Genomic DNA, 26,564 nt, shown 5'->3' with positions numbered 1-26,564 from the left:
GCAGCTTCGTTGGTCATTGTTGTTGGGCTGAGAAAATATGGAACATTTGTACAGAGCTACTTGCTCTGGAGTCTGCAGAGAGAAGATAGCAAACTTTGATATGTTGTCTTAACTTATCCTTGGCCTTGCCCCAGAATTATACTTTAACATAGGTATCTTCGTGGAAACAGAATTTTTGGAAGGAGATAGAATTGCCTTCATTGTTTCCTTAGCAAGCTTGCAGAAATCCCAGGTGCCAGCCCAGCTCTAATGATGACCTTGTTCTGCAGAATGGTGACTTCAATATTACAGACATGCACAGAGCACATGCTGCTGTGGGCCCTTTCAGACAGCAACTCGTGATGTTTGATGGAAACATAATAATATGGACAAATTGCTGAAAATAACGTTCCTTTCTGAACTCCACTGCCTCACCAGGTCAATTTAATTACTCAGAGAAGATTAACAAAGAGAGAAAAGAGTAACATTGCTAGACCTCAAACCATGTGCCAAGTCCCTCTTGCAGAAGAAGGGATGATTTTGTGACTAAAACACAGCTGAGAGACTTATAGTGGGACCCTTGATGTTCTTTATGACATTGGACAAGTCACTTATCACTTCATGACTCCGCTTCCCCACCTATAAAGTCTCCATCAAGATAGTTCACAAAATCAGACTCATTTTGAGACCTATTAGAGACATACTGAGCTCTGTTAGAGCTTTTGAGGCACTTTTAGATCCTTAGTTGCTAGAAACTATCAATTCAATAAGCGTATTTGGATTCAACAATTTATTTCAGCTGAGTCAGTAGGGCTGCTTCTCATACAAAGTTTTTAGTTTAGAAGCTGTTCTTATGGGTTTAGAGAGCCTGAATTTCAATCTTGTTGTGGTAGCGGAAGGTAAGGATAGCAATGTGCATGGCACGTGAAATATTGCCACATCCATTCATCATCGGAAGATACTTGGTTTAGAAGATGAAGGTAAAAGCAGATACCCTAACCCCTGACAGAAGTAAATGGAAAGAAGTATTTGACAAGGATCAGGCATTTGTTCATAGGCCTAACATGATGAAATGTAGAGCCCAATTTCTACAGCCACCTAACCCTCACTAATGAGTCACTCAAAGCTGCCTAAAAAGTCTAAATCATCATCTTTACAGTTATATCACTTATTTACTAAGCTTGTCAGACCTGTGCTTGCGTGAGATCCAAGGGCAGCCACCAAAAATGCCATATGTAGCTTGCAGATATCTGCAGTATTCTTGACTGTCTTCCTGCTAGGTGTGCATAACTCCAGTTGTCTGGCCTTCTCTAGAGAAAGAGAAGAAGAGAAAAGTCCATTGTCTCCCCGACAATTTGCAAGAATATCTGAATTAAAAATGGAAGTTTTGTCATTTGCATGGCAAAGAGAGCAGGGAAAGAGAGGAAGTATTGTTAGGTATTGGTAATGTAAAAACATAAGTATGCTGTTATTTATGTAATTAGTTATTGCTTTCATTATGGGTGCAGTCTTAATGGTTATAGTATTTATGTATAATTACCTTAATATTCACTGAAATTTCCAAGTAGCTCCCTAATTAACTGTCTCAAATATATAATTACATTGCATCTTTACGCAAGACTTGCCTAATTAATGTAGTTACACCACTTCTTTGTGAATGTGCATTATTAAATGCTCTTCGCATCATTCTTCTGACTTCTTGTAATTCACGCTTTACAAAAATTAAGACCCTGAATTAGAAACCTTCATGAGCAACCAGCTCCAAAAGCAAGCGCCAGATGATCTTTTCTTAACAAAAAAACAAATCTTACTAAGCCTCATTACCACTCCCTTTAACAAAAGCTTTCCATCTGGATCTGAAAGAAATCCCAGGTACCATTGTCTTTTAAGAGGGCATAGAAAACACGTTATAGATACGAAGAAGATTTTACTGCCATCAAGGGTCCAAACTCCCAGGCTCCCTAACTCATCTGCCGACAAGCCCATCTGGCAAGGGAACCAGGTGACTGCGTGATAGCACCCCAACCACTTGGCAATGTCAGGTGGCATTTTCAAAATAGAAAAGTAACATGAGGCTTAGGAAAACTGTCGTCAGTGAGACTCTCCTCCAAAAACACATCAGCTGTGGTTTTAAGTCAAGAGACCACCCTTTTTGCCAATCCCCTCACTGACTTCTACACTCGCCACACTACCTGCTGCTCTGAAGCATCCCACATGCCGTGAGTTAGTAGCGTGTCACAACTCGGAGGTCTCGCTCTAGCCTGCAGCTCCTGCTCCATGGGGTTATCCATGGGGAAAGGAGCTTATGCCACCATTGGTCAGCAGCACGTGTGAAGCTGCAGTTACAGGTCTGTTATGGCTTTAAAGAATTTAATTCCATTTATAGACTGAATTCATCTGATCTCCAGCATCCTGGAGCACTCAGGTAGGAACCTGAGAAGAAAGGGAATAGGATGAAATTCTGGGATCCTGCCTTGTGCAAAGACTTTCTCGGGGGTCCTTTATGCCAGTCTTCACCTGCCAGTGAGGGCATTATAAAGCTGCTGAAGGAACATATAGCTTAGGCCAGAGGCAGTTTCTCAAAATATGAGGAGGTGCACTGAAAAGTAACAGAACTAAAGAAACCTCATCAGAGCTCTTACTGAACAGAACAAAATCTGAATTCACCAAAAGGTAAGGACAGGATTTCTCAGACTGTAGGCAGGCAGGATGCCAACAAGGAATTTGATTCTGCCACTTTGACCGGGCAGACATCCCCACTACTGGACTCGGTAAATGCTATGGCCATACAGATTTTTTTGAAACAGTTGAGTATGCACCACAGACATTTTCCAGGGGTTAATTCACTGGTTAAATGGTTATACCAAGAATTAGGATCTGGAGAATATCTTGCCAACTGTACATGTAGACTCTAGAACAGTTTTAGCTAGCAACACCCACCCATGAGGCAAGTGAAGTGGGGGAAGAAACATTTCAAGGACATTCACTTAGCACACATTCACATGGAAAACTGAGGTGAAGATTCCTGACAGAGCTGTAATGAAAACAGTCACTGTCTGTTCCAAACGGCCTGCTTTTTTACATTATTTATCCATTTCCAGTGTGAATTTTTGCTTGACATTTTAAACCTTTGGAGCCTGGGGCCCAGGTTTATTTGTATTTACTATTGCAAAGTTTTCATCAAGCAGCTGTCACAGATAAGCAATACAGACACCCAGAACTAAGATCATCTCATTTCAGCTCCCACAGCAATCACTATATACTACTACAAGGGTATATTGCATATAAACTACACCACACAAGAAAAGAGCCTACCCCTGATAACTCTGCGTGGATACAGGCAGAATTACTTTGGTAGGTGAAGTAATTTGGCTTTGCTGAGCTCTACAATGCAGGCTGGCATCTTTAAGTGCAGAACTGTGCTCTTTGGCACCTAAATAAATAGCCTAACTTTCAGATGTGCCAAATATCAGGAAGTCAGAATAAGGGCTACTGGGTACATCTTCAAATATCCTGCCCCACATCCATATATTTTGGCCTTTTAATAAGTGGATCATGTTTTTTCCACCAAAGGCCATAGTCCTAGCCTGCCTATATTAAACAAATCTGTGCTCTAACAGGTTCAAGCACTAAACAAATATCAAGTTCTTCATAGCTAGCAAGTCACTGCTATTTTAAAAGAGCCTCTTGCTTTTTGAAATAACAGATACCAGCTCATATACTGAACGGATCCACTAATTAAGTACTTTGTACTGCAGCATTTTAGATCAATTTATAACCTATCAGCCAACGTGTGACATGTGCATGGAAAATACAGTATCATTCCAGCATGGGTTTTTTCCACTTCCATTTTTTTTTCAAGTTTGTAGTACGCAAAGAGTTACTGAAATAGCCCGCCATACAACATCTGGGAGACAAAAAACACTCACAGGAAAATACAGCAGAAGGGGAAGATTCATGAAAACAGGAAACATTAAGAGGAGAGTGAAAATATGTCAAAACAAAGGAGGTAACAGACCATCAGGACGAATGAGTTCACCGATCAGCAGAAGTTCCTCAAGAGCCTTTGGAGACCAGCAAGGTGACGTATGCCCCTCCTGCCACAAAGGGACAGCAACCTTTTTAACCTCCATTTTGCACACACGTGAAGTATGGTGGTCTGCCCAAAGACAGGCTTGATCCACACACAAACATTTTCCAAGTCCCATGCCTTCCTCTGATAGGAAACATCAGCATTTAAAGAACAGCGCTCATAACAAATGCAGATGCTTACAGCCACAGGTGACAAGGGTGGCTGCTTAGACCTAATTAAAGCATCACTTGCAAATATGCACACTGCAGAGGACTTTTTGCTCCAGCTGTGTCCATAGCCCTTTCACTAACACTTCCACAAACAGCCTTTTACTTGCTCAAAGCTTTGCCAGTGCTCCTGTACTTCAGGCATACTGGAGGATTCGTTTGCATCACTCACCTTGCCTCATATTTCCGCTCAGAACAGTTTAGTCACCCAGGAATATCAGTAATATTCTGAGATAGCTTCACAGCAGAATAGAAACCAGCAAATAGCTGAAGTGAGCAGCCCTCAGACGGAGCACTGCTCACCCAGAGACTCCTCAGACAACGTTTCAGTGACATGCACAAGTGTAGAAATCAGGACATGGTGCAACATGAGGAGCTGTGAAAGCAAAGGCCATTCTGCAAGAGATTACACAGACTTCAAAGCTTGTCAAAGCAAAGGTCCTCCCTGCCTTTCTGAGGGGACCCTGAGATAGAGAGAGCCTTTGTAAGACACCATCAGCTCTTGAGCCTCTATAACTTTAGAGAGAAAAGCAGCCAGGTATTATCTGCACAAAGAGAAGTTCCTTGTGTGGATTTTCTCAGTCTTCTTATCACAAAACAATCTCAGAGGATTTTGACCGAGGAGATGAGGTATCACAGTGCTTTGTATCAAACCATGCCCTGGCCTGTGACAAATGAAGGATCTGAGGACAATAAACAAAAATAACAGACTTCAGTGCAGCCTCACCCACTGGCTTTCCTTATCACTTGCACCAGGTACGTGGGCTCTCTCCACTTCACGGTGAATATTTCCCTCTGACACAAAGGCCCTTTAGATGCACAACTCCTGCTGACTTTCAGAGGACAGGTAAGCACTTAAATGCACTTGTGCCTTCAAAATCTCCCCCTAGTGACACAGCAGTAAAATTAAGTCTCCAAGACTTGCAATAAAATGCATTCACTGGTGCCCTATGAAACACCCTGAATAAAAATCAGGCTTTAGGGAACAAAAAATAGCACACGGGGCTGGGGTGCAATGCACTTTTTCTACCACCTGGAGAGAGGAGTGGGGAAACCTCAGAGCCAAGGCCAAAGGGAGGCTTGTGCCCCACAGAGGATCTGAGGGAAAGGCTGAGGAGGAGGAGGCAGCCACAGGAGGCTGTGCATGGAGGTTATGGCCAACCTTCTCCATCTGGTTCAATCCCAAAAGCAAAGTTGCCTTCTGAAGGGTTCACTGTTTTCACAAACCCATATCAACACACGGCCTCTGAAAAAACTTTGCTGGAGGCAAGTGAAACTGAATCCTTGGGATGGCTGCCCCAAAGAGGAGAATGCACATGGCTGTTAGATGCCAGCCTTGGCAAGAGGTGGGTCCCAGCATGTGTCCTCATCTCACGTGTCTCTGAAAGATGGGGTGGTCAGGGGGTTGCAGCTCTGACGGTGGAAAACAAGAGCTTAAGCTCTCCCTCTGGGGTTGTGAATGTGCTGCCAGACCCATGAGTGTTCCATTGTACTTTAAAAAAATTGTTAGCACCTTTTACAAATTCCAAATTAAACCTCAAAGGTACCCAAGAAGTCTGTGTTGTCCACTCTAGACCTAAACACCATCAGAGTAAAGCAACATAGCTGGGCATCTGTCAGGCTGCAGAAGACATTGGGCCAGAACAGAAACAAATACAGACCCTAAAAGTTCATTGCAACCCAGCATCACGTCACATTACATACAGACCTGCCCATTGCTGAACCCAGACCCCACAATCACCAGGCAAACGAGGAACACCCCACCTCTCCCAGCTGAAAGACCTGGAGCAGCTGCCCAGGCTCTGCTATAAACACGCGCACAGCACCATGCACATCAGATCCAGCGATCAGAAAATACGAGCGACTGCTCCAACCCGGGCAAGTGCACGGTACTGTGGAGCAGCGCTGCGCTCAGTGGGGCACCGCAGAGTGAATCCCTATCCCCACATCTCATTTTTAATAAGTTAATTTTAACCGTTACCTGAAAGGCAGCTCTTCCACAAAGTGTTGATCATTCACAACAACGAAATTGGGAGAGATAGAGGGGTTTGGGGAAACAAACAACAAAAAAAGCCACTTAATTACATACAGTGCTGCATGACTTCACAGAGCAAAGCTTTTCTTTAAGATCTTAAGACCACCCACAAGCATAACACATGGCCTGGAACCTGAAGAGAATATCTGAACAGGGGTCTCAGCATAAGGATGGGAGGCGGGCAGTTTTGCTTGGGCATATGCAAATGTTTGTTTCTACAGGATCAAATAAAAATTAACTATTTGTTGTGTCTGGTTATCGGTTGTCTGAGCTGAGGGCTGCTTGGTAAAACAGGGAGAAATAAACCTTTAAAACCTGTGACACGGGAGCATTATTTGTCTGCGCGAGGCTTTAGTCACGGTTCCTGGTGTTTTATGTATAGATGTTGTGCAAGAATAGGACAACAAGGGCTTTGTTCAACTTGATCATCTCATCAAACAGGGCTAAAAGAATAAAAGTTGGGATGCAAGACTAAATGGATATGATCTGAATGCATATTTGTGTTACATCTAATACAACCAGCATCATAGATGAACAAGATCAAATAAATGGTAAAACCTGACAAAGAGAAGAATAGATGGTGTGTGGAGCCATCTGTTTTGGAGGACACCCAAATCTGTCTGAATCAGGAAGGCCAAACTACCAGCTATTCTAAGATCCTCCATTCCAAGAGTGGCCTAATACGCAACTACACAATCAGCTTCTCTCACCATCACTTTGGCTGCAACTTTTTTGTGCAATTAAGTAATTTATTCCTTTCTTCATCCTCCTGATTCTAATGAATCCAAGCCACAAACAAGCCCCAGTTGCTCCTATTCAAGGAGTCTGATTGCATCTGGCAGTAATTGCTGAAAATCCTGAAGAGGAAACAGGGAAGGAAAGCATATTGTTTGTGGGGGTAATAGGTGAAGACCTGCCTCTCTTGACCTATAATACATTAGTGTCAGTGAACATTTGGCAGCCTTCAGATGATTAGCAATGAAGATGAATCAAGCAAAAAAAGAGGTAGAAATCTGCCTCATCTGAATCGCCAGAACTGCATAAATTTGCATGTTGATTAGCTGTTCTTTTGTCTGTGTTCCTAATTATTATGACACATTATGTCTTCATCATGCAAGATTCTGATCTGTCTTGTTCAAAATGCATGTAGAAAAAAGTGCTGTTTATTGATTCAACATGTAACTTTAATTTTTATGTTTGCTTTAATTAAATACATATTTGATTGCCTTTGACTGGTGTCTCAGATTTTTTTAACTCTTATTTACTTCATCCTGTTGACAAACAAACAGGTAACCTTTCTTTATTCTCAGATCACTGGCTGATTAAAATCCTCCCTACCCCCATCCTCTTCTTCACACACAACAACCTTCACTTCCTTGTTAGAGCAAAGATTACCAAAAAAACAAGTCCTTCGGTAACAGCTGAGTGGTGAAGCATGATATCTACAGGACTGAGCAGCATTGCAAGGACCTTAACGATGTTAACGGTAGCAAAGAAGTGCGTGTACTACAGGGTCAAGGTAATTTTCTTACACCATAAATTCATTAGCAATAAGACTAGTAAAGTGCCTGGAAATGCAGACTTCTGATTCGCAGGATTAGTTACAACAGGCTCGATCCTACCCAGGAATTCTTCCGTTGACTTTCACAGCCACAGGATTAAACTGCAGCATTCCTAGCCCCCGAGGCAGTGAAGTCCCCACCGTCCCACTGACTCTCATACATGATTCCAACAACCAGAGCACTTTACCTGCTTCTAGTGACTGGCAAACTTGAAGTCGACGTTTCTTCCTACAAGACTTGCTCGAGTGGCTACAGCCAGCCAAAAGAATCAAAACTAAATAAAAGAAAAAAATAACATGTAATTATTAGTTGTTCTGACCTGAAACAAGTTTCCAGAAGTTTTTATTTGAAAAAATAAAAATAAAATAGAATTACATTTCATTGAAACACTTCATTCACTCCAAAACTATATATTTTAATTTATATTTTACCTGTTTCATTTTTTTTATTTTAAATAACAAATTGAAGTCATTTTGAAAATTAAACGATTTCTTAAGATGGAGAATCAATGCATTTCACTGTAGAGCATCTTGGAGCTTTTAGAAATGTTGAAATGAAACATGAGGCTTTTTTGGCATTTTTCTACCTTTTTCTACAAATTGAAACAATTCGCTAAAAGCAGCACAAATTCATGATTCATTTCATTTGACATAAAACTGAATATTTAAACCAAGAACTCAGTTTCAGATTAAACATTTGACCCTCTCCTCTGCCTACTAATATTAGTTTACCTTCATTACATGGGGGCTTATTACGAAATCTGACCTGTTTGTAGCAGGGTAAACAATATTTCCCTGGAATTTTTGTTTCAGTAAAATAAACACAATCACTGCTGTAATTTGGAAAACTAAGTAGCTCACTGAACTTTGCAAATAATTCCTCAAATTGTGGGTCAAATATTAGTATCTCAACTTTGACTGACTTCCTTTAAATATAAAAATTATGTGTTTGTGCATTTGTTTTTCTAAAATCCACCCCTTCAAGGAAAGCAGTGAATAGACTATTAAATTTTCTCAAATGGCAATAGGAATACGCTAGTCAGTGTACAGAGATTAAGCAAAACTGTACTGAGAAAGATGCCTGAGGATGAAAAAACCCTGTATATTCAAGCAATTGATTTAGCTGTTATTTTTTACTATTGTACCCCTGCCAAACCAAACGAGATTTGAAACAACAATGCCTGCCATTTTTCACTGTTAATGGCACATGATTGGCTGCAAGTGCAATCAGTTGCTTGGTACCCAATAATCATCTTGAAACACAGGTAAATGCAAATCCATATTTGTAAGAATATAAACACATAGCTACAGAATAACTACTGGAACATAACCACTTAAAGGCTTTGACACCAACCCACAAGGCAGGGAGGGAAAAGTTGTTGCGTATTCGGGTTATTCGTGGTCATTTTCCTTAAGTTCCAAGTGTGTGTCCCAGTCCAGTGGTACGTGGTAACCTCACCCCAGACTTCTGTTATAGTATCAACAGCCAGAAATAAGCAAGGAGCCAAAAGGAAGCTCACACGTGGACAATAAATAATAACAGGGAGATAAGTGGAGGCAGCTAACAGACTCCCTCACTTCTGAAATTCCCTTCCCAAAGCAGTTCAGCACATGCTGGCCCATAGAGGCATGAGATGGCTCTGGGCTCCCCCAGCCTCCGCAGCACCAAGCACAGCTGGAAACAGCCAAGCGAGCTGCCAGCTGGGGCAAAGCATGGTGGAGAAGCGGGTCTCACTGACGTTGGTGACATGGTGCTAGCCAGCACGGCTCACCTCTGCCCTGGCTGAGGACAGGGCAGCCATGCAGTTACCAGCACCACCCTGGGGCCAGAACCACCCCCATGCGCTGCCACCACCAGCACCAATACCTACATGTGCTGCAAGCATCAGAATGGACACCTGGTTTACATTCATTGCAGAAGAGAGTTTGCTGATGAATGGACGCAATGCCCCCTTCGTGCTCCACAGCACCTCAGGAAGCATGGAAAAAGAGCAAGAACAGCAAGGCTTGCCAGGGGCCTTCTGTCTCTCCCTTCCCAGGAGCAGAGGAGAGGGGAGGCTGGCTGCAAGGAGCTTGGTGGACACACCAGCCTGTTTCTCCAGCATGGTCCCAATTCCTCCAGCAAAGCTGCTCGCCCTTTCTGATGACTGCCATCACCTCCCATACTCCTTTCCTACAACTTAACCAAGAGGAGGGACCCAGCCCTTCCTCACACCTGGAAGTCAACCCAGCTGCACTACGTTATCCAAAGACCAAGTTCTATCTTCTGTAAAGGCTTCCCATTCCCTTCTCCTTATCCCACGAAAAAGCAAGGGCTGTCTTTTACATCTGGCCAAACTTATCTTCATGTTGATTGCTCCAGAATCCAACCCAGAAGGCTGAAGTCTTGCAAGAAGGGAACTGGGGACACCAACTGAGATTTACCAGCACGTTGGGAATTGACTGTCACCCAGCCTTGAGGAAATCCACAGCACAGACATGAGTTCTTCCCTACTAACACCCAACAGGCTTTCCAGCTCCCAGGAAAGCTCCTACAGCTACTAGCCAAAGGGCAGCTTGGGCTAAATTTGCTAGAAGTGAATCTTCTAGATCCAGCACAGTCTGGATTCAAGCCAGGATGTGGAAGTGGAGCTATTCAAGTGGCATTGATGGATGAGGCCCTCCTGTCAGCAGGGAGAGGGCATCCATCCATCCTCATCCTCCTTGACTTCAGCACTAACCATGAGATATTGCTGTCTTGTCTGACGGGTGGCAGAAGTCCAGGGTAATGTACTAAAATTATTTTGAGTCCTTCCTGCTGAGACACACCCCGTAACTACTGAAAAAGCGTTATCTTCAGCACTATACTCCTCTCTCCTGTGGACTTCTCATCTGCATTCTTTACAGCTCTTCCCTGTGTCTGCAGAGCTGCTAGGTGACTTGACATGGATTGAATTGCCAGAAGCAGGCAGGTGAAATACGGCTGTATCTGCGTCTCGGTGTATATAAACACACTGCTACCACCAACATGGCAGTGAAGGAAAAGCAGCTGGTTAAATCCAAGCAAGACAGAGGCAAGACAGATGGGAGACAGGAGAGCATCTTTAAGAGCGTGTCACTTGGGTGCAGTATGCCTGGCATGAGGTTGCATTTCCACAATCGGGGTGTTTGTTTCATAATTTAGGAGTGCTCTTGGATTTGCTACTGATGCTAAGTTTTCCTATAGCAACCTCTGCAAGCAACACTTCTATTCTCTTCCATTGGCTAGGAGACTCTCTCCCATCCTGGCAGGTGATGACCTTGTCTCTGTTATTCATGGCCGTGTCACTTCTCAGCTGGACTATAGTCACTTGAAATATGCAAGCATGCAGCATTCATGCTTAGAAAACTTCATTTACTGCTGCAATGCATCTCTCCAGTGACAAAGGCATATCAAACCTGGCATTGGGCCTGGTACCAGCTTCCCATGGAATTCCTAATTGAGTTCATGGTCTTCATTCTTATCATCCTCGTCACATCTAACAAGCTGTGTAAAGCTGCAGCGAAGGAACCATTTGACAGATTCGCTCCACTAGCCCTATGATGTCTCTGCAGAAAGAATCAAACACATCTGTCCAGAGCCTTCAGCCTGTGGATTGAACACCTTCAGGGAACGCAAATCTTCACCAAATTTCCCCTCTATCATAAGGCATGTTTCTCAGACTTGCATAAACAATAACAGCAGAAACACAAAAACAAGGTGCACCATTGTATCTACTTCTCTCTTGGGAGGAAGATGAAAGAGGGAATCCCATCTGAAAGCCTTGACAAATCGTACAGGCTCCCTTCTTCTACAACTTTTCAACGATGCTTGTTCCCCTTAGATCCTTGCTCTGCAGATAGCACCAGTCTCGCCAGCAGAGCCAAATCCTGGCCAGCATGGTGTGATTGAGTTGGCGTCGCCCTGGCACAAGTTGTGCTCTGCCTCCTGGGGCAAGGTGGCTGCCCACAAGGAGCTGACGTGCAGGGCACACAGGGGCAGGGGTCCACACTGTCATGCCTGGGAGTTAACTTGAATCTGTCCGGAAAGAAACCAAATGTGTTGCACCCAATTACTAAAGCGAGCTCATTGTATCTATTTTTATTGAATACGTTGTTCCTCTTCGAATAAGGAATTTGCAGGAATTCTATACCTTGCCAGCTCCTCAGCATTAATATTATTATAATTGTTTAAACTGTGAGTTTATACATTTTTCTCAGCATAGTAAACATGGTTTTAGAGGATGTTTGCAGGTCACATGGCCTTTAAAACTACATATTCTTCTCTGGAGTATGAACCTTAATTCAAATAAGACTTTTTTAAATTGATTTTTTCAAGTGCTGCAGTATTTTTAAAGAAGCATTGTTTTAAATCTCATCTTCTGAGTCCTGCAATCATGCCTCTGAGTCCTGCAATTTGAAAAGATCACAGCCGACGATGGTAAGACGGGAGGTCACGCTACCAGGAAGCACATGGAAATTATTTACCATATAAAAACTATGAAATGTAATGAAGATCTGCATAAAGGATGAAAACACTTTGCCTAAGAGCAGTGTTTGCTGAAATTCATACTGATTAAACTATTGTGGCAAGAGTCACTTGCTAGAGGCTTCCTTTCCCATAGCTAACTTAGAAGTCACTGATAACGGAGCTATTACTAAATATGCCTATATCTATGGAATTGAGTGCTGTATTTCATCTTTATGTTGTTGTTGTTGTTGCTGTAATTATTGTTTATCCTTGGGAAAGACTGAAGATTAGTTTATGCTCAGATTTCTGTTAATATGAAGATCAGTTAGAGATATTTATTTTTCCAGTGTATTCAAACTAGTACAACTCCTTAATGTACATCAGAATGCAAGTATTTACACTGTACAGCTCTACTTGCCTTGATTCTGTATTTGCAATACGAAATTACTACAATAAGGCATCATTCTATCAGCAGAATTGCACCCATGCAGTGGGGATTTTTTAATTTAACCAGCTCTGCATGGTCTAAAACAGGTTAAGTAAAGCTTGCTTAAGCTGAGTAGTGGTACCTGTTTGTGACCCTCCTTGGGGAGAGGGATCACCAAAGCCACCACCATCTCCAGTGGTACAGGTCTCTGCTGTGAACACTGAAGCAGCAAGATACTCTTTGAACAGACCAAGCAAAAGAAGCTGGCAGAGAAGCTGGGAGGCACAACAGGTTTGGTCCAACCATGTACATTTTCCAACCCTAACAGCCTTACTAATGTTTAGTAGGGGATTTTTACTCGGTTGGTTGGTTGTTTTTTTTTTCAGCTCAGGTTATTTTGAGCATTTTCAACTATTTTTATTAGTGTGACTTGCTGAAATTTCAAAATCAAATGAGGGGAAAAAACCTTTCTACACAAAGCTGATGAGGCTGATGTTGAAACTTAAAAGCAACAGTTGGTCATAAAATTTGCCAGATTTGATCTACCCACTCACAAGAAAAAAATACTGGGTTTGGGGGAACTGGCATTTCCTGACCTTACCATATTCCTGCAGCAGGACCTTACCCAGCTTTACCCTCTGCCAGCCTGACAAAAACACTCCACCTCACACTTCCCTCATTTTCCAAAGCATGGAAAAGATCAGAGAACACTTGGCTGCTTCATTCTCACTATTATCAATACTATTTTGTCCACGAGGCAAGGACAGCCCCCAGAAGCACCTTGCACAGCCCATGCCATGCCACCCCTGGCCCTGAGGCAAATGGTGGGGCCATCACCTCCACCAGGGCCATGGCACAGCCTGGGGGTGGCAGCACACTGCATGGCTGCGTCCCCCAGTTTGTGGGTACAAGCTGGCAGGTTGACCCACGCCCTCACTCCTTTTCTCAAGTTTTGTGAGGAAAAGGAAAAGCGCATACAGAAAATTACCTCAGGAGCCGATGAACATAAGTAGCGTGGGGGGCTGTGTGGAAGTCAGCCATTATGGCCTAAAATGTTGTCTCTGGCAGGGGCAGTTAAATTGCTCTGGTGGACAGCTCACAGACAGCAGTACATACTGACATGTGCCTGTCAAATTCCTTGAAAATGGAGGATTTGGGGGCGCTTCGGCTTCCCTCCCATGCTGGACAGGGTACCCCTGACAGGAGGGTTACCTCAGCAGCCACCGGGCGGGCAGAAGCACGGCGATGGCACTGCTGCTGCCATCGGCGGCTGGGCTGCCTCTGGGAGCAACGCCGCTTTTCGGCACAGATTATTGTTCCTCATATTCCTTTGTTTGCCGTTGTAATCTCCATAGTCATTCTCGTTGATAAACAAACAAGTGAAAAGATGCAATGAGGTGTAAGAATAGATTTGCACAGGGCAGACAACTGAACATTTAATTTATTTACCTCTCCTAACAGATACCTGGGGTGACATTTATTAATAAACGGCATTATCAGGTGTCTGATATGTAGCTCACAGAAATTAATTACCCAGCCCATGGTAAAACCATAACAAGCCTGCAGTGCTGTAACATTTGTGCTAATTGAAAATGAGATAAGTGCTGTGGGTGCAATTTGCATTCAATGCAGTGTATTAATTATCTTCAGTTCTCTTCATGATAAATATACCTGACTGAACCACTCTGCTAATTTACTGGGTAATAGAGTCATAAGTGGATTCCCTTAGGTGACCAACTACCGGCGCTGGGCTCTCCGCAACATCAAGGCCTTCATCTTTTCCAAGTGCTTACACTGGTTAGCAAGCACTATATGATTTTCTTGCAGACTGAGTTGAAAGTACACAGCAGCAAACTCTTTTTTGTGACCTCTCTGCTGCTCAATACGAAATTAGAAAACACCCCCACACACACAGCAGACTTTGTACTTCATAAAGCAAAACAGGACACATTTCATTTCCATTAACGACACGCCGCGAAGTTTGATGGCAGCTCCACAAGGAAAAGCCTTTCCCTCCGTGCTCCTCGTCCCCCCCCCATCCGCTTCACAGTTATGTTGTCGTGGGATTTAATTACATTTCTGTGTGAAATATAAATTAATTGACTCTTGTAATACCCATAACGATCAGGAAAATTCAGATTTAAAGATACTGTGCAGTTCCAGTAGATTAAGGCACTAATTGTTCTGCTCTCACCGACTACAATTTATATGGGGATCAGGTTACAAAACCAATATGTGCTCGAGTTAAGGCTCTGTGGTACCGTACAATTAGGACTAACGTTTTTTGTAAATGGGCCCAATAACGCAAAAAGCACTTTGCTAATCCCAGTCTTTCTAATTCAGAGGTCATGCATTGTCTAAGGCAACCACTCATACTGTACGCAGCCACCGTCCTTTATTCACCCTCCTCCTCCGTGGCTTGGGTTTCTGAATTTGCCGCTAACCTTGGATGCGCTGTTACTAATTTCAGGGTAGGTGATGGCAACGCAAGGAGATCAGGGCCAGCGCTTTGCTGCGCTGCCCCCGGAGCAGCCCGGGCACGTTGTGACTGAGAGGTGATATCTGCCTCCGCCAGCTCCCCTTTGGTTTGCAGGCTGCGGATGGGGTCAGCTTTTGGGCTCGGCTGTCAACTCAGCAGACATCCGGGGCAGCAGACGGATGGAGGTGACAGTCATGCTTGCAGTGAAGGGGACAGGAGGTGGTGAGCAAAAAACTCAGCCCTAGGAACAGTCATGGCCTGACTGCCTGCAGGCAGCTCTGCAGGCAGGGAAATGGGACGGCAGCAGAGCTCTGCTCCCCTTCATCACACTACCCCACAGCCCCCCAGCTACTGAAGAGTGAGAAATATATCTCTCACATAAGCCAGGATGAACTGGCTTTCTCAAAAGAGCTGGAGAGAAGGTGCACTTCTGCCAGAGACCTGTTCACAAGTTCCCCTTTAAAAGAGCAAAGGCTCTCCAAGCTCTTACCTCGTCTGTTTCTAAACACATCAACTGCAAATAAAGGTTGGTTTCCCGAAATATTTTGTGTGGCTGCCCAAATACTCTTTTGCTTCTGAAGTTTGCATGGCTCATTAAAACATAAGTAAAAATAAAAAAAATAAAAATAAAAATCAGTTTAATACAAAAGGAGAACAGTAACATTTTAGAGTGATTTTAAATGTGCTGATATGATCTGTGCTGGAGACCTAATCAGTGACATCTACAAAGGCATCAATTATATTTCCCCAGCAATTTTCTTGCTCTCTGGTGTGGAATTCTATGGAAAGACAAAACCAAAGAAATATTGTATCTTAGAAAACTACAGGGGGAAGGGGACAGCTTGGGAGCATCTCTGGTTCGGATGACAGCCAAAATCAGAACTCTTTTTTTCCTATTCCTTGGGTGGAGGGAATGAAACCCCGGCTATGCAGCAGTATTCAGGTTCTCCCAACCCAAAGCTCTCCTGAAAAATAATTACATCCCTACATGGACAGTGGGACTTACCTGATGTAGAGGGATATGGAGGTGTTCTGGGGTAGCTCCTCAGCCCATAGCAAGGGCAGGGTTATCCCACCCAAACCAGAGCTGAGTGTCCCCATTTACATCGGGAAACAGGCAAGCCTGGGACATTCTGCATTGCAGCCCCCTTTACATTACTATCCACCCCAGACATCCCCCAGCCCAGGTTGTGCTCCTCCCAGCTGTAATTCCCTGTGTAGGCTATAAATCCTTTTTCTAAAGAGGGAAAGAGCCCAGTGTGGCAGGGGAGAACATCCATGGTTGTTCTCCCCTAAGGGACACAACCTAAGGACCCCCAGCGTGGAGGACCAAGCCACACCCCTAGGGAAAGGTGCTTCAGCCTACACCTCTTGCCACCACACAGCCCACCAGCAGGGCAGATGCCACAGGGTGTTGCAGGCACGTCAGCGTCCCCATTTCATGGGCAAGAAGGACAAAGCAGAACACAGACATGTGGCTTGCCTGGGGTGCCCAGCAGGCTGCAGCAGGGCAAAGCCTTGCTCTCCTGCACCCTGTTTTTTGTATCGATGCACTAGGCCCCACTGCTTCTGCACACACACGGTGGCCAAAACACTTCCCTGCTTTTGCAGGAAAACCAGCGCTGCATAGACTGGGACGTGAGGTGCAAAGGAAAGAGGTGGGGGGAAAAACATGAACAAAAAAGTCTTAACTTTTTACATGAAGCACACATTTGCTAAATAGAATCCTAATGGCATTATTGTAGCTAAAAACAGAGACTTGAAAATGCTGTATACATTATTATGCTCATTATCTACCAACTGCAAGAATGCTGTGCTAAAACTAACTCAAAACACCTCAGGTAAGGTAATTGCTACTAATGGATTTGAAGTGTGCAAAATTGAGCGTTATTACACAGACATCGCATTCTCGACTTGGTGAAGCTGTTGGATATTGTAGTTACCAGCTCACTCATCTCTCGATCAGGGAGAGATTTGAGGAAAAGGGCAAGCTCTCTTTCATTCCGCATTGGAAGAAAAATTCAACAACATGGTATTACAGCAGCCTGTTTGCACCTCTGTGGCTAAGATGGGGTCAGTGCTTGCTTATAAACCACTGCCTCAGAAAAACACCTACGAAAGTTTGCTGCAGAAGTAAATCTCTCAGGGAAGATCTGAGAGTAAACTTTGCATGTTGTTTATACTTGCAGGCCTGAAGGAAAGAATGGGACAGGAGACTGCAAAATTAGATTTAAATAAGTAGCCATGGGTCCACATGACATATTCTGATGCAAATTGAAGGCTGGATCTTCAAGATACCCAAAGCCACTATAAAGCCCCGCTGTCTAAAAGCATAATACTATCCTTTTAAACCCCTTCCTATAAGGGGATGTCTTCAGGTCAAGGACTGTGTACCTGAACTTTGCCAAAGCCCAGGTGTGTTTGAAACATTTGATTCACCTGTTTGTAAATCCCACAAACAAGTGGTATCCTTGCTTTCAGGGATAGTAGAATTTATTTTTTTAAATGAATTACTCTGGATGAAGATCTGAGATTCCAAACACCAATTTAACTCTTTGTAGCTCCATCACTAGCCTCCAGATTAAGCTCAAAACAACTGACTCCCAGGATTTTTTCTCTCTTTTGTGAATGTTAAAAATAAACTATACAAAAAGCTATTTTATTTTATTTTATTTTATTTTAATCTTTGAGAAGTTAGAATAAGTTTGTTTCTTATTTTAGTTATAACACCAAAGCTATGAATTGGTATTTGGATAATATTATGTAAAGTATTGTCATTTCAGTTAACATGTAGAAAGGGGATGTGGCCACTACCTAATAAGTTTCAGTTCTTTCTGATTATCGTGGAGGAAAGAAATTAAAAAGGCCGTGTATGAACGGGATTAAAGCAGTCTCTATCCCACTAAAGAAAGCACAAAGAAATTTGAACTCACAGCTGCAGCTGACAGCAATGGGAGCTGTGCTTTGAACAGATAACAAGCTAAAGTCCTCTGAAAAATCAGAGCATGCATCTCAGATTGGGAACTTAAAATTAGTGAATACTTTTGTACTTAATCTCTTTCTGCCTCAGTTCTTCATCATGAAATGGGGATAATACCACCACCCAATGCCTCACTGCAGTGCAGTGAAAATAAGTTCATTAATGTTTATGAAACATTCAGTTACCATAGCAATGAGTTCTATAGAAAAGCCCATGTGGAAATTAATATTTCTGTCTTCAGAGCAGGGTTTGAATAGAACACATTTAATAAGGCCCAGGGCCACACAATGAGGAGAAAAGAAAACAGTAAATAACTTGCCATTGAAAAATAAAAACAATAATCAAATCAAAATAGCTTGTTAAACAAAATCAATTTTTATAGAAAAATTTCATTTTGGTAAAAGTTATTTGGTAAAAAATCCAACAGTTTTTTTGCTGCTGACTTTCTCTCCTCTAATTTTCCACTTTTCCTAGCATGGGGATGAGGATTTTTTAAGGAGAGTTTGTTATGGAAAAAAAAAAAAAAAAAAAAGTGACATTTTTAGCTGTGTGCAAAATGCTTTGATTTGCTAATACATTTTCTGACAAAAAGTGTACAACATCCGCTTTGCCAAACTCCAGAGTGTCAAGATTACTGATACATCTGGAAGAGGCACTAAGTGTACGTAGCTCTGTTCCATGTCTGTCGGTAGGCAACCACTAAAACCAAATACAGATATTTTAAGGGAATTAATAGCAGGAAGGTACTGAGGGAGGGAAAAGTTTAAGGTATAGATCATGAAAAATCCTTTGGTCCATGCTCTCTGGAAGCAAGAAATACAAGACAGATCCTCGAAATGGACACCACGTGTGTTGTCTTATAACATTTGCTCTTTCAGAATTGATGTTTTTAAAACAGCAAAGTAAGCTTATATGTATATAGAAAGCTGAAATTTTCAAATTGAAAACACCCATTACATAGGAAAAAAAAAATACATAAAAAAATTATTGAAGTGCCAATATATGATTTGGGTGTCTAATTAGAGAGATGGCACTGAACAAATGAAAATATTTTACATATCAAGCAACAAAATAAAACAACGTGATAGACAAATTTAGCAGAGAAAGAAATTGTTTATGGAAATCTTCAAGGTGTTTTCATAAACTACATCTTTAAATCCCAGTGCTTGAATTCCACAGTCAGAAACTGACTGGAAACCTTTTGAAGTCTGGAAAAAAAGAAGCTCCCAAAGATTTCCAGGTCGGGTTACTGAATAGTTCTGACCTGTTCCATCCAGCAGCTCTTCTCATCATATATTCACAAATCAATTTGCAGAGAAGGTGATACGGGGTTCAAATTTTGGACTGTAAAACTTGGTGTTTGGGCTGGGTTGCCTGCTTGCTAGTTGGGGCACCATGGCAGTCAACGTAACTTACCTCTGAAGTTGAGTCATTGACATCTTGGTAACAAGCAAACCACAGGCAAAACCAAATGAGATGTTTTTTAGTCAAAAAATGTGGTCTTTCCTTTAGGAGAGAACTTTTACCAAAAAGCAAGCAATGAAAAGCAAAATCTGAATTCCTCATCAGAATACACCTACCTTTTGTTGAAAGTCATTCTTCAGGTCTTCCTCCCTCTTTGTTTTAGTCCTTGCTGTCCTACACATTTCCACCACTGAGTATCTTATAGAAAAATAGTGGTAGCATATTTTGTACAAGCTTTATTTTCATTTGGGAACCATACAGCTTTCTGAAGGAAAATATATATATATATATATATATATATATATATATATATAGGTTGGAGAGCTGCCAGGCAGAGAAGGACCTGGGAGTGATGGTGGATAGTCGGCTGAATATGAGCCAGCAGCGTGCTCAGGTGGCCAAGAAGGCCAACAGCATCCTGGCTTGTATCAGGAACAGCGTGACCAGCAGGGCTAGGGAGGTGACCGTCCCCCTGTACTCAGCTCTGGTGAGGACGCACCTCGAGCACTGTGTTCAGTTTTGGGCCCCTCGCTACAAGAAGGACATCGAGGTGCTCGAGCGGGTCCAGAGAAGGGCGACGAAGCTGGTGAGGGGCCTGGAGAACAAGTCCTATGAGGAGCGGCTGAGGGATCTGGGCTTGTTCAGCCTGGAGAAGAGGAGGCTCAGGGGTGACCTTATCGCTCTCTATAGGTACCTCAAGGGAGGCTGTAGCGAGGTGGGGGTTGGTCTGTTCTCCCACGTGCCTGGTGACAGGACGAGGGGGAATGGGCTTAAGTTGAGCCAGGGGAGTTTTAGGTTAGATGTTAGGAAGAACTTCTTTACCGAAAGGGTTGTGAGGCATTGGAACAGGCTGCCCAGGGAAGTGGTGGAGTCACCATCCCTGGAACTCTTAAAAAGACGTTTAGATGTAGAGCTTAGGGATATGGTTTAGTGGGGATTGTTAGCGTTAGGTAGAGGTTGGACTCGATGATCTTGAGGTCTCTTCCAACCAAGAAATTCTGTGATTCTGTGATTCTATATCAAATTCTGAAATGGTACAGAATGACAGAGCTCAGGTGGGGGAGAAAAAAATGCTGCCTTATATCTATATACATATATATGTGCATATATCTGTATTTCTTGTGTTCATTTATTGAATCAGGACTCCTTACCTGCTTTTTGTTTCTGATGGGTAATATTGTCCTGTCAGTGTAGCAGATATTTGCATAGAATCTCTTTACAGTTTGTATAGAATGTATATACATATAATACATCTCTAGAAATATATTTCTAATGATATACGTCTAAAGTCCTTACAACATGTAGCAGAAGGTTGCGTTCACTCCCATGGAACAGAAACCCCAAGGCATGTGGCCAAAATTGCCATCACCTGGAGGTGATTACCACCACCCCCTTCATTAGCACGGGCCGATTCTCCTAGCCTCTCCTAGCCTCTGCCACACCAGACACAAGCCTCTGTGGAGCTTAGTCTGGGAGCCAGCACCCCAGGCAAAAGATAATGTTTCTAGTTAAGCATGGTGTTAAATGGGCTTGTGCAAGCCACAGCCAAAAATCCTGTTAAAACTAAGACACTAACAGGATTTTAAGAACAATAATTCAAGTAGATCTGCTGAAAGCAGTTCAACTAAACAAAGGTAAAACAGGCATAATCTTTACATTTCAATGCAGAGACTGAAACTAATTGGACTTTGCAGGAAACTCTACCTTCAAGAAAATTATTTCACAGCTTTTTATTACACAGATGTGATTCTCAGACAGGCCTGGTACTGAAAAGGAGTGATGGACAGGTCCTCGATCCAGTGAATACTGGTTTTATTTCAGAATTCCTGTTTTTGCATATGGCACCACAACCTAAGGAAATGGTAGCACTGCTGGCGCTGTGCGCTTGTTGGGATGTGCTGAGAGAGGAAGAGCAGCCGTGCTTTGAGCCTTCAGCATCCCACTGCAGGGAACTTCCGCAAGGACCAAGCCAGCCCACGGCTATAAACTGACCCCTTTGCAACAGCAAATAGGGCTGGCCTTTTTCACAAACTTCCAGGAAACTTCATCAGGTCCTCAGAAGCTTTTATGTTGTCATTTAAGAAAAGCTCTTCTAAACGAGGGAAGCCTAATTATGAGACCTGCAGTCTGCTACACAGAGCTCTCGTACCCAGAAATGATGTGAGGGCCAATTGCCAGGACTGAACATTTAACGCATCAACAGGTGTTACATGTTATGCATCAATGAGGTGTACATCACTGAAACATAAAGACCCAGCAAGCCGGCAGCACAACTATCAACCAGAACAACACAGCCATAAAATCCTAATTAGCCTCATACACTTGTTATGGACATTTTTATTTATTGACATGGTCAAATTAACAGGCAGCAGCATTTTATTTTAATGATAGCCTTGAAATCAGCCCAGGAAGAAAGTTAGCATTAACGTTCAGATCCCGCATGCCATCCACATTTAACCAGATGAACAGATATTTTAAGATAGTTAAATATTGTCACCCTGATGGACTTACCTTCATCTGGTGAGAGAAACCAGGCTCTTAATGGATGCATTTCTTGTTTATCCTCCTCCTGAGCTGTAGAAAAGACCTACCCAGCAGCCAAGGCACAGCAAGCTTCGTAGCTCCCAATGCAGGCAGCCACAGGCCTGATCCCTGCCTGCTGGATGGAGCAAATTCGAGCTAGATGGGAGTGAGAGCATAAGGAATAAAGAGTCTTGATCTGACCACAGCCAACCAGGGAGCTATGTGAAAAGTTGGTGGACAAGTCTGGTTGTCCCCAGATGAATACTGCACTGAGACATACCTCCAAAAAGCAGGGGCTTCGCTGAATGCTAAGCTGTGGCTATAAAGACTGATGTCCATCAGCACAGAGTGGCAATTAGGTTTCAGCACTTCTGGAAATTGAATGGTTTCATGCAGTTCAAATGAACTCAGTACAGGTGCCTTCCCAAACCAGCTTTCCCCTTTCCAACCTTCTGATTTACCCACCTTGTGTAAGAATATACCAGGAATTGCAGAGGAAACCCAAGAAATGATCTGTGTGCAACAGCTGAACCAAGCAAACTGCATGCTTTGCATGAATCCCTGTACTGCGCTATGCTTGTTTGCAAATTCTGGTGTATACGAAGGATCAGTGCTTCAGAAAGTACCAACATCCTACATGCAAAAGTAATTTGGGAGTCTAATTTCGTAGCCCAAAGTGAGAAAAAGTTTCACGCTGCAATTTTATTAAAGGTGATGGCAGCAGGCAGAGAAGGTGCAGGAGAAGGAGCCCTGCTTCTGCTCGGGTGCAAGGGGCAGCCGCAGGCTTGGGCTCCAGTGGCTGGCGTGGGACAGGAGCTCCCAGAGGGGCTGCGTTATTGTCCCCACTCCTCACAGACCCAGCCAAGCCAGGGCACATTTTATGGCCTTTCTTCAAGTGATGGCAATATCAGGGGGAGGTCCAAAAATGGGGGGGGGAATAAAAAAAAAAAAAAAAAAAAGCAGTTTCCAGTATTTGTCATTATTATAGGTTATATATACAGAAAGAAAGTTAATTAAGCTTTAAAAAATCCATCACACATCAATGGCTGCATTTTAATGAATACAAAAAGTTGAGGTGTTTACTGCCAATTAAAGTGGTTTTTAAATAAGCATTAATTAACACAGAAATTCAGAAGAAAGTTATACCTTGTCAAAGAAAGGCCAGAGCAGGCTATGCCCACTTCTGCTCCCATTCATACTCAGATAGTAATTACCACCAACCCTATATTTTCCATAATAATGAGGAGAGGCTGTCATGGCTGTCAAACAAAAACAAAACAAAAAAAAAGTAGCGCTCAAAAATACCCTCAAACTGAAGTAAACTTTTTTTTTTTTTTTTTTTTTTTTTTTTTTTTGAGACAAAGCTGCAGGAGCTGGCAGCCTGGGTCAGGGCAGCAAGCAGGGCACCCGGCCCACCACCAGAGGAGGTGCCCAAGGCAGAGCCATCGCCTCCTCGGGGGCAGCCTCCACTTCCCAAGCCCAAACCGGAGTTTTGGGCTCCGTCCTGCTGAGAAAAGACCAAAGAAAGGCCAAAGGACAAGAAGTTTCATCCTCGGAGCCTGATGTCACCAAGGAGCTGGTTCTCTGTGCTTTGAGGCCTTCTGAACACTCAGCAGGAGTTGTAGTTCTGCTTCAACTGGTCCCTCAGCAGGAAGCAAGGGAAACAAATTCTCCCATTTTAGTCAAGTAGATATTAAATATTTTAGAAAAACCTTCCCTACCCCAAAGTGCATCTTAGGCACCGGTGCCACGTAAGGTTTTTAAGCTGCTTTACTGAAAATGGTTTCTCTTCTCAGCTCCTCAGCTGTGGCAATGCAAGAGCTTCACTGCCTTTCCAGCTGACAGGAGATACAGGTCCAATTGCCAGCATTGTAATACATTTTTGGACAAATCTGCAGTGTAGTGTTTTTAAAGTTAATTTAAAAAAAAAAAAATAGAAAGATATAGATATGCACAGCTCCTATTCCCTGTGTTCCTCTCCCTTGGCAGGTCGTTCATATGCCCTAACATCATTCAGACATGTCGCCTTGCTATAAAGTGCATTGCTTGCTTCTATCAGGCAGTATCTGGGTGTCTTTTTCCTATACTATGTCCTCAGGCAGTATCTGCAGTAAAATAAAAGGAGTACATTAAAGCCCATGGAAGTTTTGTTTAACTTAGCTGTACTGGGCCTTCAGATCTTCCACTAATCTTTCTAACATATCTGATGGGGCTAGAGAGGAATATTTTATTGCTAGGAATAGTTGGGCGATTACTTCAGAGAAAGGACGGACGTAACACAAAAGAGTTTCCAAGTACCGACAGGAAGGAGTGTTGCTCATGCTAAATTCCACATTAGGCACTACAATAATAATAAAAAAAACCACCGGCCCTTGTGATGTCTGAACTCCCCGACACTGATGTATGGAGAGGGGAACAGAGGAGGAAAACGACAGACAGAGCAAAGCAAATATGCCGAGATGCTTACGAGCAGAATACAGAAGCCAAGTGCCACAAGTTGACCCTTTGTGTTTGCACTGAAATTTGACCACTCCAGGCAAAATGCCTTTAGTGGTTTTTATACCTGTTTTGATTTTTGTTGGTAATGGATACTTCACACAGCACTGTGACATTTAATGCTGTTTAATCAAGACTTCAGAGGACGAGTTACAAATTTAATTACTAAAAAATCCATTGTTACACATTGTGTTTTCCTTAGGTGTATTTGCTCCGGCCCTGATTAAGGGCCATAACAAATAAGCGTTGTGCAAACAGGCACACAGGAGCAGTACATCTTGCTTCATATGAAAGGGGAAAACGCTCGCTCCCCGGTCACGGTCCCCTGCTGGAGACCCTCGCAGGCCTCCCGGTGAGGAGGGAGTGGTGGTGGGCCTGGTGGCCTCCCCGGGGTGTCCTTGGCATGCAGGTGCTGTGGGGTCTGGTATGTGGCTACGGTCACCCACTGCTCAGGGCAGATCTGCTGCATGGACTTCCACCACGCAGACACCTGAACACCAGCACTTTGGGTTTCTCATCCCCTGTTTTTCCTCACTGGGGAACAAGATGAGCAAGTGGGAAAGCCATGGTGGATATAAATTACACACACCTCACTCAGCAAAACACAGCTCTCTGAACACAGAGCAGGCTTCTTTCTGGCTCCACCAGCCTTGAGGCCTGGTGTCCCTCTCCAGGAGTTACACTTCGTGCTTGGTTGGTATAGGGACCTTTCTTTTTTACATCAGAAGAAGGATTAGCCTAGTCTGCAGCCCAAAGTCCTCTTTAAAAGAACGGCAGTGACACCAGATACATCAGAAACAGCAGGGCAGGAAGGTGGAAACCAGAAGAAACCTGACCTGCTCCCAGGCCCCTTCTGCGCTGCCTCTGCTCTGGAGGAGGGCTCCAGATGCAGCCCCCTGCGTCAGATCTCCGCCGTTACCTTTCTTCGGCCCCCCCTCCCCAAAGGGCTAACTTGTCTGTTGGTCCTTGTGGCAGTCATCCACTCAGAGATTGTTTAATTGGCCGAGTTAATTAAGCTATTTTATTAATTGTATGTAAAGATGGGCTGCTACTCCCATTATAAGGATGGAAGATAAAGGAGAGAAGGGAAGTTTCCACCTAAAAAGACCTCTAGCTGAAGGCTGCCTTGTGCCCCGAGCCAAGAGAATTTGTGTTACTTGCAAAGTTTCTCATTATGCTGAGGTGATTTTTAAAAGTATTTCTTATATATCTGGAAGTATCTTCATTAGACTTACAAACTTGTGCAGCTCTTGGGCCTCAACATACAAGATATGGGGTTGTGCTAAAAAGAAGGGTACAAGCTTTTAAAACATTTGAATTGAACGAAAGCCACCATTTCTACAGCCAACCATCCCTTTGGAGGCCAGAAGGCAAGTCAGAACCAAATCCCCTTGGAAAAAGAAAACTGAAAAATAACTGAGAGTCATATCAATTATGTTAAAAAAGGCAACATGAAATGAATTACTTAATAAATGGAAAAAAAAAAAAAATCACACAAGAAGCATACACATAGTGAGAGAGGATGAGGCCATTCGTTTGGAAGTACCACTGAAGCTGTCCAGTCCCCAAAAGCTTCAGATGAGTCTGTCTGTCTGTCCTGGGCAATAGACAAAGCTGGAGCACACTCATAAGGGTACGTATTTATACTATCTGCTGTCCCTGCAGCAGGTACACAGGATTTTTCACAAATGTACACCGCACAAGTCTCTCTCTAAATACTGACTTGACATTTCAGTTTTAAGTTTTTGTCTGACTAAACAACAGGCTCACATTTCAGCGAGGTGTTCTCTTTTGATCAGCCCTCAGCAATGAACCTTTTGATTAAAAAATTATCCACATACCAGAAGCATTTT

This window comes from Aythya marila, assembly GCF_965140915.1.
Source record: "Aythya marila genome assembly, chromosome: 3".
Lineage (NCBI taxonomy): Eukaryota > Metazoa > Chordata > Aves > Anseriformes > Anatidae > Aythya > Aythya marila.
This window is presented reverse-complemented; position numbering follows the sequence as displayed.